The 15,279-nt window shown below is 37.5% G+C and overlaps 2 long non-coding RNA genes across 3 annotated transcripts in view; one reads left to right on the top strand and one right to left on the bottom strand.

The window, feature by feature from the left end:
• Nucleotides 1-14,388, bottom strand: part of LOC148407870 (uncharacterized) — a 128,971-nt gene extending 114,583 nt beyond the window's left edge. The window contains exon 1 of the long non-coding RNA XR_015863629.1: nucleotides 14,344-14,388. This is a non-coding gene — a long non-coding RNA (uncharacterized LOC148407870). The remainder of the gene's footprint in view (nucleotides 1-14,343) is intronic.
• On the top strand, nucleotides 12,606-13,276 carry LOC148407871 (uncharacterized). Of its 2 annotated transcripts, XR_015863663.1 has the most exons (3): nucleotides 12,606-12,730; nucleotides 12,822-12,905; nucleotides 13,072-13,276. It is a non-coding gene; the product is annotated as an uncharacterized LOC148407871 (long non-coding RNA). The 2 variants fall into 2 exon arrangements; XR_015863662.1 differs by having other exon boundaries at nucleotides 12,627-12,905.
• Nucleotides 14,389-15,279: the final 891 nt, after the last annotated feature.

Below are 15,279 nucleotides of genomic sequence, written 5' to 3'. Positions count from 1 at the left end.
CACTGAAATGCAGACATAAACACTTAAAAATGGTCATGGCGGTGAGTCTTTTTATTTTTTCGCCCCCCAAATATGCATTATATGCGCATTATAAGGCGCACTACCAGCATTTGAGAAAATCGAAGGATTTTAGGTGCGCCAAATAGCGGGGAAAATATGCTACTTCTTTTAATGCACAATATTCCCACAAAAATATAACGACAGATATCTTCACATAAAACATCAAATTAATGGCAAAAATCCATTCTCCTAATTTATAATTTCTAGTTGTTGATCGTAAACTCGCTCCAAGAAATGGATACCTTGAAATTCTGATACCTAACTTTTTCAGTGCAATGGATGAGAATTCTCATCTTTTCAAATTGTAAAAAAAATAATAAATAATAAAAATATCGTCGAATGTTTGTTTTTTTTTAATGGAGGGTTTCTGATACCTTTGACTAATGCTTACCTTATGTAAGCCAATTGAGCGCTGTAGTATTAACTGTGACCACTGGATGGCAGTGTTTCCACACATACAACATAGCTATTACCTACGTGCGATTCAAATTAAGGAATGGAAGTCAGTCTTTCATATGATACCACTCATGTTCGCATAGACATAGCAATAATAATCTGTCTTTGTCGAGATTGCCTTTTCCGCTGAAGATCGGTCCATCGTGCAATTTTTTTTTTTTTTTTTTGGTCCCTAATGTTAGTAAATCAAAAACGTTTTTCATGGTTTACCATAGCAAAAGTCACAGTGTAGAATCGTTATCGCTTTATATGGTAGTTGATTATTTGTCGATTAATTAGTGCTTCGGTAATTTAAAATGATGTTTTGTTGAGACCTAAGGATCGTAACTTTTTTTTTTAGGACAGAAAAGAAAACTTGTTCTTTTTTGTTTTGTTATGAAGTAACCCCACTTAGGAGGCCTTTAAACTCAAGATCCGATCGGAGGGAGACGCTCTATAATTCATGGCAACACCGTTTTAAACTTAGTTTAGCAGATGCCGTCGTCCTCCGGCAACATCTTGTCTCATCGCGTTCCGACAACGCACGCAGCGGGGAGAGGAAAACAACACAAAAGCATTTAAAGATTGAACAAAAAAAAAAAAAAAACACGAACCGGAACGTCCGGAAAACGTAAGGAGATCAGACTAATTTTCCTTTTCGCTCGCCGCCGTTAAACATCTGGGATGGTATTCAGGCGGTGGGGGGCAAAGAGGGGGGGGGGCACATCTGTTTGATTATCTTTTACCGCCGTGATCATCATTATCATTGTCAGCGTGTCATTGTGTGGACAGCAGGCAATCAGCCTCACCTGAAAATGGAAAAAGGAAAGGGGGGGGGGGGGGGGGGGCGGCCTGACGTAAAAAAAAAAAAAAATCCCACTTCTATTATCGGCGTACTTGTCGCCATGGTAACGCTCACAATCAAGATGCTGTGCATTTGCGAAAGAGGCGCGCAGATGTTTGCGCTAATTAAGGGCACGGAATACATTAGGGCACTCGTGTAGGTTTTGTTTCTTGTTTTTTTCTCATCCCCGGTTTATCATGAGGTGGTGTATCATTTTGAATTCATAGTCATTCTTTGCGTGCTTGCCAAACTATCATCCAGCTGTTGTACCTTAAAAACAATGTTGCGCCCCTCATTGGGAGCGCATATTGTTCACTATTGCTAATAACATTGTTATTGCGCTGTAATATAGTAACAGCGTAATAATGTGGTCTATAGTGGTTCTCAGCTTTTTTATTGATGTACCACCTGTGAAAAATATTTCAGACAGTGCCCCCTATTCTCTTCTATTTTATTAGGAAACAAAACAGATGTATTTTATTTGGAAGATTCTAAACTTACACCATTTCAAATTTATCAAAACAAAAGCATACAACATTTTCCAGAGGAGCACAGTTAAGCACAGGTGTTATGTTGCAATTAATGTGTTCTTAAATTGAAAAGAATACTCTTGGTGTAACATTTTTCTGATACCTGGATAAACCCTGCTAACATCTCACATACTCCTGAAGTCCCTTCATGTGTTAAACATTGACAAAACATATACAAAAAAAGTGCCCATCATTAGCCGGCTAGCTAGCTAGCTTTCAGCTAGCATGACAAGAAAACCCAGCAGTCTAAATTTTCACTGGTTTAACCCTTGTGCACTATTTTGTCTGTGCAGTATTTGCTCTTTACATCAAAGGCACTTCACATCAAATGGAAAGCACTGAAAGAACACTAGGGAGCTGAAATTTCACCCAGATGGTGACAACATGTCAGAGGTTCAACATGTAATCTTACAACCAGGAGTGTGCCATTCCTTGGAGAAAATAATGCAAGAATGATGTAGGAGAAAATGATTAAAATACTACATATGGATTAAAACAAACAAAAAGAAAAACACCAAACACACTTGTGGAGCTAACGATTTAGAACATATGTTCTCAACATCTTTTAAATGATGTCCCAATTGTGAAAACTCATATCCATATATGATATATCCATATCATAAAACAATTGACAGTGTCCATTCATATGAAACAAAATAAATTGAAGCCTTTTGCAAAGCAACGTTGCTTCATGTTCAAATTAATTTGCTCTTAATCGGAAAAGAAAAATTAACAGCTATAAATCTGGTTTTCTGATACCTGTAGAGACCCTCAGGTACCAGTACAAAAATGCATACCCCTGCAAGGCCTTAACAGTGTACCCCTATTGGTCAACAAATATGCATCCTCTTTGAACCAGGAAGTGAGCCAATAATAGACAAAACCAAACAATCGAACGTGATTTACCCCTCACTTTTTCAAACGTTCGGTTGGAAACACTTTGCCTGCGAGAGAGCTCGTCCTATAATCAGCAATTAGAATCTAATAACACGCGGGAGCACAAGTCAGGCGGAAAATAACAGTCCACTTTGCTAGCGTGTTTGCCTGGCTGCGATCACGCCGGGGCCCCCGTGTTGCAGATGCCGATGCCGACGATAAAGCGCAATAATCAAACGTGGTCCCGCGAGGGCCCGCCTCGTTCCTCGCTGCAGGAAAATTAAGTGTCCCTTTTGATCCGTGCGGCTGACTCGCAAGCGTGTAGAAAATTAAAAAGAGACGCCCGCCGCACCTGCCTGGAGGATAAAACAATTCTTCCTTTTTATGCTTCATAGTCTGAGACTTTATTATCTTTTCTCGACGCGGAGCGGAGTGGGATGTAAGTGGATTTTCTGGACCGGAGTTTTTTTGGTGGTGCCGGGAACAGGGGGACAAAAACTTAATTTAAAAAGCAACGTAATGTAGATTTTACAAAGCATGATTTCATTTATTACAGTGAGTGGTTTACGAGAAATAATTGTGACGCGTTTTCACCAAATCAGGTTTATGTCTCCGAAAATGAGAAGCTCTACTTCAAACTGAAATTAATTTGTTCCGGAAAACAATTCGAAACATGATTTTTTCTGTTGTTGTAGCTAGAAGCAGGCAGTTTTAAGAAAGATTTAATAAAAAAAGTATACCGTATTTTCCGCACTATAAGGCGCACCGGATTATAAGGTGCACCCTCAATTAATGACATATTTTAAAACTTTTTTCCATATATAAGGCGGACCGGATTAAAAGGCGCACCCTCAATCAATGACATATTTTAAAACTTTTACCATATATAAGGCGCACCGGATTATAAGGCGCACCCTCAATTAATGACATATTATAAAACTTTTCCATATATAAAGCGCACCGGATTATAAGGCGCACCCTCAATTAATGACATATTTGAAAACCTTTTCGATCACAATATAGTAATACTCAAAGTAATAACAATAATAACTCTCAATAGCATAATAACTCAATGTCAATATGATCAACCTTGTTCAACTGTAAACACAGAAAAGAAACAGGTAAAGCTTCCTTTATTACTTCATTCCCCATCTACGAATCTCAATATTGATCCCTATATAAGGCGCACCTGATTATAAGGCGCACCATCAGCTTTAAAATGGAAAAAAAGGCTTTTAGGTGCGCCTTATAGTGCGGAAAATATGGCAATTTGTTCCGGAAATCAATTCGTAACATGATTTTTTTTGGTTGTTGTTAGAAGCTTAGTTTTAAAAAAGGTTTAATAAAAAAAAAATACTTCCACCCACCATCTTCTAATCCCCGCAACATAAGCCCAGTGTCGTGAAAACGCATGGCATTTTTCGCCGATTCATACGTTATTTTCTCTTTTCGCTTTCTCGCGTGCTACCTCCTTGTGTCTACATTAGCCTAAGTGAAGCAGTGATCTACTTGAGGTTGTCTTGGTTTAATGGGGGCAACATTTCCATTTCACAGAAGACACAATCGGAGTTGGGATGTCAAGGGAGGGAGTCGGTGGATGGGGGGGTGCGGTACAAAGAGAATGGCAGAGAGGCGTGCGCCGCAACCGGTCCTGTCGCCACTTAATAATGCAGCGGGGTTTGAAGGAAAGGGCCAAGCAGTCGTCATCCTGAAGGCGGTTACAAAAACTAATTATGTAGAGGTTACCCCGGTGAGAAAGGAGACGGAATCGGAACCGCGGGAGACTGAGCGAGCTCTGCGACATCCACTGCGCAGCCGAGCTGGGTCGCGGTGTCCCCGGGGGCACGGAAGGGACTTGTCGCAAGCACGCCGTGCGGCTTTTGCCAGCTAAGGCTCCTGTCACTAAAAGGCATTCAAGTGGTGCCGTGCACCAAATATGGCAGCCATACAGTCCAAGTTACCATGGCTGGGTTTTTGTTTTTTACAGGGGACATAGATGGGAATATTGTCTTTTTTTTTCTTCTTTTTTACATTTGAAGAACCAAGGTAAAGAGCTAGAATTTAGTATTTTCGCTTGCCAAGAAAAAAAAAAAGTAGTGCTTTAAAAAAATCCTCAGAAAATAATTGTCATTTTATTGCAGAAGATAAAGAACATATTGATTGGGTAAAATCTTTATTATGAACATTCTAGAAAATGATAAAAATAAGCAAATAACAATAATTTAAAAAAAAAACGCAAAATTAATGAAGGCAAATAAGAAAACAATGCATCCATTATCATTTATGTGCTCGAAAAAGAGGTAAAATTCTTATTTAATGCTACACTCTAAGTTCCTTTCATTATGAACTAAATCTATTTATACAGTATATACCATATGCATAAATAAATTGTACACACTTCTACATATCTAAATATATACTTATATATATACACACACATATATATATATATATATATATATATATATATATATATATATATATATAGACATATATACATATATATATATATACACACACTAACAAATCATTAGCCTATTTACACTGATAGAAATATACCAATTATATATAAATATAACATTAGCAAAAAACTAGCTAGCGACAGTTTAAAAAAATAAAGACTATAGAGACAAAAAGTTATATATGCTTGTGAGTTGTGGTGTAGTATTTGTCTACATGTGTTGCTTCATCATTTGCATAGCTTGTTAGCATTAAGCTAAACATACAAAGTTATAAAATGGGATTTTTCACAACATTTGGCAAACACTAGCGCATAAACAAGCACTTCAAAAATAAAATAAATATCTCATCTCCTAACACAGCTTTGTAAAAAAGTCACGGAAATTTCCGTCAGCGGGTCTTGTGAGAATTCCATATCCACATCACTCGTGTGCATCATGCTGGCTGTGATTCAGCCTGACACTTTTGGAAATGTTTGTTTCGTGACCAGAATTTTAAAATACACCAGGCCCCGTTTGTGGTTTGGAGAAGACCTCCTCGGAGGACAGGTTAAATCTGCGTGTGTTAAAATGAGTGGTGACAAACATTAAAATTGACACGCTTCAGTTCAAAAATGGTTTAACGGTTGATGTGGTATGCTTCCTCTCCAATAGGAAAGTCCGAGTGGTTGATTTTTTTTTTTTGACATTTAAAACAAAAATAAGTAAGGAGCCCCAGGGTATGAAAAAAAAATCATTTATATTAATCCGTGCACAAGGTTTACTGATCCGTTTGCACAATTTATTAAACCGTACGCACGGTTTAAAAATCCATGTGCACAGTTTAATAATCTGTGTGCACGGCAGTAATCCGTTTGCTCGGTTTAGTGATCCGTATGTATAAGACTTCAATTTTCTCAAAATCTGACATTGCGCCTTATATTACTGTGCGTTTCATATAGCGCATAAATCGCAAATTCTAATTTTTAGGTATATGAAAAATTAAAATAATTTAATCACTATGTAATTCTTCAAAATTTAGTTAAATTATGAATGTATTTTTTACTATATATATATATATATATATATATATATATATACACCTCTTTTTTTTTTTTAAAGTGTGATTTTAAATCAACAATATAGATGAAGGTTTTTGGTTGCAATTTGATTGAAAACTTAAGTTTGATATTTAATTGAATCATCGTTATTTTCTTTTAAACTCTTGATTGATAATCAAGAGGTATTTTTTTCTCATTTTTCAGATAGTACTTTCCACGAATCATCTTTATTTTTCATTTCTGATTAAAAGTTTGACTGACTTATTTGATTGTTTTGTTGTGAATTCCCTTTAGCATATCGCCATCTAATGGATGCATAAGGCAAGCCCAGCCACTACTGTAGCTTCTATTCTATGCACCTTATAATGCGGTGCGCCTCATATATGAAAACTGTTTTATAATAGGTCATTCAATGCAGGTGCGCTTTATAATCCTGTGTGCCTTATAGTGTGGAAAATACGGTAATCAACGGACGAAATGCGAAGATCGATGGAAGCAGAAAACTTGTTTTTAAGCGTTTGCTTTTTTGTGTTTGTTTGTTTTTCAACTTTCACAAATGAACCTTAGTCTTTTTCGCTTCCAAACTTGCTGCTCTCGCAGTCGACTCTCATTCAAGAGCGCCACTAAAGCCAGAATTTTCACACTTTCAAAAACACTTCCGAGTAGACTTGCGGAGGACGTTTTTGGCGAACAACAACCATATGTCCACATCCTCGCTCCACGCGGGACATATGTGTGTGTGTTTTTGTTCTCGCCACCTCATCGAGGTACAACAATCCCTTCGGATTTACTGTTTTCTCTTTATGCGCAGCCCACCCTCAACATTTTGGCACCGCCGACACGGTTTCCGAAAAATAGATATGGGATGGAGCCCAGCCTGGAGCGACGTTCCAGTTGGAGTTAGTCATTTTTAGCACAATTGTGTAACAGTCAGGAAAGAGATGGAGAACCAAAATCGACGACTGAAGAAATGTATTTAAATCTAACATTTTACATGTTTACGACGCAAGTTATTAATAAAGACGATTATAAACGTTGAGGTTGTCAAATACATTTGTCACATTTTTATTACGGGAAGTATTTTTGTTTCAGAGGATGACGTACCCGGCAATGAATTGGGGCATGGCGTCGATTACTTTTCTCCCGTTTTGGTATTTACAAGACGAGTGACTGGCAACAACACGGCGAGGTTGAAGCGGCACTTTTTATCTCAAGTGCCTGAGGCATGAATGCCGCATTTCCTCGGCTTCGACCTCGGAGATTTCGGATGATGAATTCATTATTCACACCGTTTCCATTCATTTATAGGGCAAGGAAAAGCATTCTGTAATGTCAGGTCATAACTGACAACTTTTTTTTAAGTGTCTTTATCATGGTAAACTTATGAAATGCGGTTCAAGAACTAGTTATGGGAATTTGGGCTTAGCGACCGCTTTCGGCCGATGGTCTGAACCAGTGGTTCCCAAATGGGGGTAGTAGTACCCCTGGGGTACTTGAAGGAACTTCAGGAGGTACTTGAGATTTTAAATAAAACAAACATGCAATAATTATTGTATTAATTGTTTCAGGAAAATATAAGTTCATAAAATACACATGTTCTGTGGGTTATGCAATTTCAATATTGTAAAAAGCTAGATTCTCCCCAATACAAGAATGGATGGACCCGATTTATGTGCCACCGCTCGTTACCTGTCAAAATTATGCTTTATTTTGATGAACACATCTCTACTATGATCCCAAAAGAGGACACTTTACTGTGGACAAATATTTATTTTGAATATTTTCTTTTTGAAAACAGGTCTAATACTCTATGTTGATTTTTTTTTCGGGGGGGACTATTTATTAATAATTAAGTTAATGATTTATTTTTGTGAACAGATCCACGCGAAATATCTCTATCTCTATCTCTCTCTCTCTCTCTCTCTCTCTCTCTCTCTCCATATATATATATATATATATATATATATATATAGATAGATAGATAGATAGATATATAGATAGATACATATAAATATTAATTTTTAATAATTTTGTGGATTGTTATTTCTTTTTGATAACAGATTTCTTCTATTATCCAAAATAGGACACTTCACGTTGTTTTTTTTATGTTTTTTTTTTTTTATGAAACTTTCAAAGGATCTAAAGTTTTAAAAAAATCAGACAATGGTGGCAGGTTTTAACACTTTTTTTTAAAAAAAAATTTTAACCCAAAAATGATTTGCACTGGTTGAGTGGTACTTGGCTTGAAAATATATTTCACAGCGGGTACATCACTGAAAAAAGGTTGAGAACCACTGACCTAGCACATGTGTGTACATCTTTCAAGGTGCATCTGAAATATTGCAAATAAAGCTATGAAGTACGATATCAAACCTAGCATCTAGCTTCTCAAGTTCTTAAGCAGCTCTTCCTTCCCACCTCCACCATTATCCACGATGTATATCTGTTTTGTTTTTTTTACCTTTTGTTTTTGCTAAGACATTTGCTCCAGAGTTAAAGACCCACTTACTATGCTAAAATGGCGCGCTCTTCAAAGGTGGGTTGAGGTAAACGGTTCATTATAAAGGCTCTTGTCCCTTCGTTCACAGTGAAGAGCCGACTCAATTTGTTCGAAAATGTCACATTACGACCACGAACCCATACCTGAAATTGCATATGGATTTTGATATTTTGGTTAGTATCAGGCATTTTTTGAAACCTGCCCAGAAATGATCTATGATTGAAAACAGGTATCCTAAACAGATGGGCAATTCTTTTTTGTTTATGCCGTCACAAAAGCCCAGAGGGAGTAATCCGGACAATCTAGCAAATTCCCGCTGGGCCAAGGCTATATTATCGATAAATACCAATCTTTTTGAGATGGATATTCTAATACAGGTAAAACTGGACACCTCCATGAAAACGTTTCAATCCAAATTGAATGGGGCCTTCACGGTTTGACAATAGTCTGAAGAAATGGTTGTAAGAAAGGACAGCAAAGGAATTTGGAAAGTCAGATAAAATACCACCAAGGATTTGGGCCGTACTTAAAAAGTCCCAAGGACCTTTACAAGGAATTGAAATATCAGTCAGTTATTTGGGGGAATTCATTAGCTATTACTATTCCAGTGGTTCTAAAACTTTTCTCAGTGATGCCAAAAATCCTTGAACTCATGCAATGCATTTTTGGATGAAAAAAATTCTCAAAACAAGCAAGATTTTTTTTAATGGTAGCCCTAGGTGTATTTTATTTCGCAATGCCACAAGATACTGGTTTTCATTATTGGTTTGTGACAATGTGCCTCAGTATAAGTTCACAAAATAAAAGCAAGTGCCTTGCCCAGGGGTGCACATCGCCCATTTGGGAATCGCTGCACAAGTTGGACATGTGGATCATAACACAAAGTCAAAAGTCCCAAGAACCAAAACCTGAAAACGTCAGCGGGGAATTCCCAAGACTTTTACGAGAGAATCGGCCAAAATGAGCTCGTGTATTCCAGACAAATCGCAAATCTTCTTCGCCTAACATTGGAGTATCACGGTGTCAAATTTTGATGAGCCTTTCGAGGATTCCCCTTAAAAAAAAAAGGCCCCGTTCATTTCTGCTCGCAGTTTTTTTTGGACCAACTCCCGGAATATTTCAGTCTCTTAGGTGGCGCCTCGTCCAACATCGGTTCGTGCTGTTGAATCGCTGACCGATGTGTCCACTTGGCTTATATATATATATATATATATATATATATATATATATATATGTTTTGTTTTTTTTCTGCAAGTCCAAACAATGATAAGTCAGGCCTAAGGAGCTGCGACTGTGTGGAGCAGATGGTGCTTTATGTATTTATAATAGTGCAAACATTGTAAGAGGCTCTCAGTATTCGGATCTCTGGCACGCTAATTAGGCTGATGGATGTGATTAAAATGCTAGCATGTTATTTTTTTTTTCGTAAAATAAAAATAAATTAGCAGAGGGATATTTGCATTGGCTCCACCTGGCACTTTGGAACAAGACGCTCGCGTGTGTGCGAGGAATATCTCAGAAATATTAACATTTCCCAGCAGGGTCGTAAAAACGCGGCGGAAGCGCGGCGCTCAATGAAATCAAATGGGCTCGCAAGCGCGCCGACATTATTCCGACACGACTTCCCAGGCAATTTATCGGTTTCTTCTTAATAGCCGAGGGCTATTAAGACCCGGGCAGGTGATAACGGGCTTGTCGTCGTAAGAGAACATAAGACATGTTTTTGCACTCCGCCAAAATGTCTAGAAGGTCTGTCTAATAATTTCTCTAAAATTCTTTTTTAATTATTCTGAATCCCCTCCCTCCACAAGAACTGGCTCATAATAATATTTCAGGTAAAAACATGTCTATCGATGAAAATGTCTAATACAGTGGACCCCTAGGTTACAGCATCCCTGGGTTATGTTTTTTATTCATGTAGTGATGTGGAATACTGAGTTTTTTGGCCCCTCCTTGAGGTGTATTCCCCACTTTGTGACCAAAACAACTGTCATGACCCTAGGGTATCACGGGGTATCTTGTAACCCGGGGGCCCACTGTACTATACGCCAAAAAAATTTGTGAATAAGTAACATATGACAGAAAAAATATCCTGCTTACTAAACATGAAACAGTTCAAGTTGCATCTCAATATATTGAAGAAGCAAGCCAATAAATAATCAGCCATTTTTCTGCTTCTTCTATTAGGACGTGATGTGCGAGAGAGGGCGAGATTAATCTGGAAGCGACAGATGCCGAGTCTCGTCCTTTCTCAGCATGGCTGAACCTTCTTTCGTTCACGCATGAGAGAAGTCTCTCCACGTGGGTGAAAAAAAAAAAAAAAACGCAACAAGTCTGCAAATCGGACCCCTTGTTTGCATCTCACCGCGACCTCTGCGTAGGTTCGGCCTGTCTGATTCTTCTGAATTAGCATCGAAACCGAAGTTGCCGAGGTGAACTCTGCCAGGCAAATGCGGCCTTTGGAGAGAGAGGAAATAAAAACACGGTTTGTATCCGCGTTTCCTCTAATCAGCATTCAAATTGATGTCGGGATCACCGTACAGGATACTAAACAATAGCGACTCACAAACTTAGAGCACAAAAGTAATCAGGCCAGTATTTTAAATCCAGTAAATATATACAGTTGTAATTTCTTGTCTCTGGTTTGAATGCAGCTGACAACGTCATTTAACCCCGGTTGGAAATTTGGAAATTTGGAAATAACCTGGTGTTATTATCACCCAACTTGGGCTGACTTGGAAAGTGTCATAACATCTTCAAATATAAATATATATTTACTTTACACCTCTCAAAATCTTCAGTGCCATCAGCCCTATTCATACAGAATATATTTGGGCGGGGAATCTACAGTACATTGCTTTATGTACAAAAACTGTAAAAAATGCTATAATAGCTAAAGTAACTATGCATGGATACTTATATATTCTGGAAATTGGAATAGAAATCATTATTATGTCATAATTACAATATTATAACTTTTGCATTATTGGAGTCCAGGCTAAGCCAATCATCGAAGTCATTGAAAGGCTTGCAATTATCAAAACTTAGCGCCACCCGGTGCAAAAATTTCCATTGCGCCTCGTTCGTGAGTTGCCGTTATAAGGATTAATGCAAAAATCGTGGGGAATGCATGATAAAAAATCCAGTTTTCAATATGTCCAAAATTGACAATAGTTCTGATTTTGAATGGCAGTAAATGAGCCTGACATGGGCTAAATTTGATATATTTTAGCCTCCTAGTGTGTGTTTTTTTTTTCTTTTATTGTATGCATAAATGTATGTATGCATATCAGAAACATAAAAATGGCCAAGTTGGATCACAATTTCCCCCAGGAGTTAAGCAAGGTAAACATACGGATAATCGGTTTGAATTTGAGATTATTTTTTTTTTTATACATAAAACACACAATCGATTTTTGAGAAATCTAAAGGGCTTTCATTTGAGTCTTATGGGACGGAAAATACGGTAATCGTTGGGTGTAAGGTTTACCAGATCTTAAAAATCAGTTCAGAAGATAAAACCCAGTACGCGTCAGTTCTACTGGAATGCTTGACATTTTGTTTCCACCATCTTTGAAGAGTGACCTCCCTACCGCCGCTCGACTATATTATACAGAGTCCACAGTTTTTAAAGGCTTTGGGAAAATCCCGCAAGTGAGGTCAAACTCCTCTCAAAAAAAACTGTAGAATAAATATTTTACCAGCGAAAGAAGGTTATCTTAAAATAAAGCCTGGTAGAATTGGGGACAGCTTGTCGAAGTTTAAGAGCTGCCCCCGAGACCCCGCCCACTTCGCTGCCAGTCTGCCACTCTTCACTTTAAGCTCTTTAAGATAAACTCTTTATGTTTTAAGTAGCACAATCCAACTTGGAAAGGAAGCCGCCGTTCGATCCGAGCGGAACTTTTTGTAGATTCGCTCTTTGATGGAGTTGTGTAACGCATTGTGTCCCGCCTCAGATCGTCGGTATTATCCCGGCTCCGAATGGGGTGAGCAATGGCGCCATTGTTTTCCTCGATGTGTCGATGGCCGCTTTCCAACGCAATCTCCTTTCGTCTCATCGTCACATCTCTCTTTTAGTCGAGGCGAAGCTCTTATCGGCCTTCCGTTATTTTAAAGCCTTCCAATCACAGCTCTCATTTTTTGGATTATGCAGCCCTCAAGGTTTTGGATTCTTTCTTCTCCCCTGCCTTCAACCTCACTTTTTTATCCCCCCCCCCCGTTTTTCCGCTTTATACCCCTCCCACCGTTTTCTCCATAGATAGTAGGTCAATATTCACAATAAGCTTCTTATCCTAAAGTCTTTTTTTCTCTCTACGCATGATCACAGACTCACGCTACGCCGGAGGAGACGCTCAAAACGATTTTCCACGTTCCATCCATCCATCCCGAGGATCACGTCAAGGATGTCCGAAGACTTTTAAAATGCGCAAACTAGACCAATCCCAAAAAATAATGCAATCTCGCCCGATATTATGTAATAACTAAATCACAAATGTGTATGAATTCATAGAGTATATCCTACTGAGACCAAGCGCATTCATTTTTGTCCATTTTGTCCCGGTAAGACAGCCAAGTTGACCTTATGCTCTAGTCATTTAATTTAAAATTAATTCGTTTTTTATTTAGTTTTTTTTCTCTAAATTTTTAAGTCTTATTATAAAGGAATGCTTAAAAAAAGACTGGCTCGAATTAATCAACAGATCACTTACTAATCTATTGTTACTTTACTAGCTAAAGTAATAGTTTCTACAGTACTTGAATATATAGAGTAACTGATTACTTTGGTACTTAATTACCCCAAATAATGGTACAAGCCAATCTTAGACCACTCTAGTCAAAAATAAAAAAAATTGGTGACAAATGTCGACTTTTTAGTCCATTTTGTCTCAGCAAGACAAACAAGTTAATACTTAGTTAATCTCAAAAGTAAATGTTTACATTTTTATTTCATTTAAAATGACTTAAAATGTATTTATCTATTTTTTTTCCAAATTTGTGTTTTTATCTTAGTCTAAAATAATGTCGATAAAGAGCTGGTACTAATCAATGACAAAAGTAATTCATTATGTCATTACTTTACTACCTAAAGTCATAGTTGCTATAGTAACTAAATATCTAAAGTAACTGATTACATTAGTATTTAATTACCCCAAATAATCGATTACTTGTTATTAGCCAATCTTAAATCACTCTGGTAAAAAAATTAATAAATAAATAAAAAGTAAATACCTGGGATTGAACATCTGTACTCTTAAAAATAAATAAATAAATAAATAATAAAAAATAAAAATAGAAGTACAAATTGAATGAGATAACTGAATCCGATCAGGCCAAGTTGTCCTTTACTGAGGACACACGGATTTAGTAGGGTAGCTTGAATGAGACAAAAAAAAAAAAAATCCAAGATGACTTTATAATCTTGGTATTTTGTCAAACAGTTTTATAATATGGCCAAAAATGGCCTGCAATGATCAGTTCCCAGCTGTGCATTTTAAATAATTAATAGCTTGGATTTTCTGCTTCTTGCTTGATCGAATTTGAAAGCGAAGTTGTTCTCAGACTTTCGACTGGAATTGTGGATTCGAAAATGTTTGCTTACCTTGACGTTGCAAAATTGCACTCCTCAGTTTTATCCCATCAAAATAAGGGTAGGCGACTAGGGAGAAAAAAAAAAAAAAAAGACTTGATGTTAGCTTATTTTATTAGCATTTAGCATTTTTGCCTTGTCAAATCTTAGAATCTGTGCATTACAAAATCATCAATCTCTTCATTTTTTTTTCAAAAGCAGCCACTCCTGTCACCGACTCCAATTACATTGGGTCTTATCGGCACCAGAATACACACTCCAGAGCAAATTAAAACTCGAATACACACACACGCGCACACACACAATTCAATTGGACCACATACAGAAATCACATCCCCGACTGCACTGCCAATCTCCCCTTACGAGAGAATCACTATTTCTGAACGTCTAATAAGATGAACCCTCACACTCTCCACGCGAAGATAAGGAGTCACTCGGGTGTGTGTTCAACACACACGCGCTCAAACACACACACGCACGCACCCGAGCGCTAACCCTCATAAGTGATTCTGTTCTTCATTTGTCTCACAAAGCATTCAACTTTAAGATTTTTTTTTTTTCTTCTCACAGCAGTGCACCGTCCGCCTAATGGATGAAATTTGATTCTTGTGGCAGTCGTCGTTTCGATTGGCTACTTGAGGAGGTTTAGTGGTCGGTGATTGAGGAGATGTCAGATTCTTGGCTTGTCTTATAATAATAGAAAAAAAAACTATGAAAACAGTGGAAGCCCCAAAGATAAATAGAATTCGTGATACAGGTTGATTCAAAGGTTGTTAAAATATCAAAACAAACTCAACTGCATAACCTACAGTTTAGGTTTAATATTTACACAAGATCTTGTTCAACCTATACATATTTTTTATATTTTTAATACTCTATTTGAGCAAAGCCAATGAGTCACATCTTTTCAGTTTTAGTTCATAAAATTTCCGTAAATTGACACCTAGG

This window comes from Hippichthys cyanospilos, chromosome 19, assembly GCF_059441005.1.
Source record: "Hippichthys cyanospilos isolate Australia breed blue-spotted pipefish chromosome 19, RoL_Hcya_1.0, whole genome shotgun sequence".
NCBI lineage: Eukaryota > Metazoa > Chordata > Actinopteri > Syngnathiformes > Syngnathidae > Hippichthys > Hippichthys cyanospilos.
The sequence above is the reverse complement of the archived record's forward strand: the minus strand, read 5'-3'. Positions and strand labels throughout refer to the sequence as shown.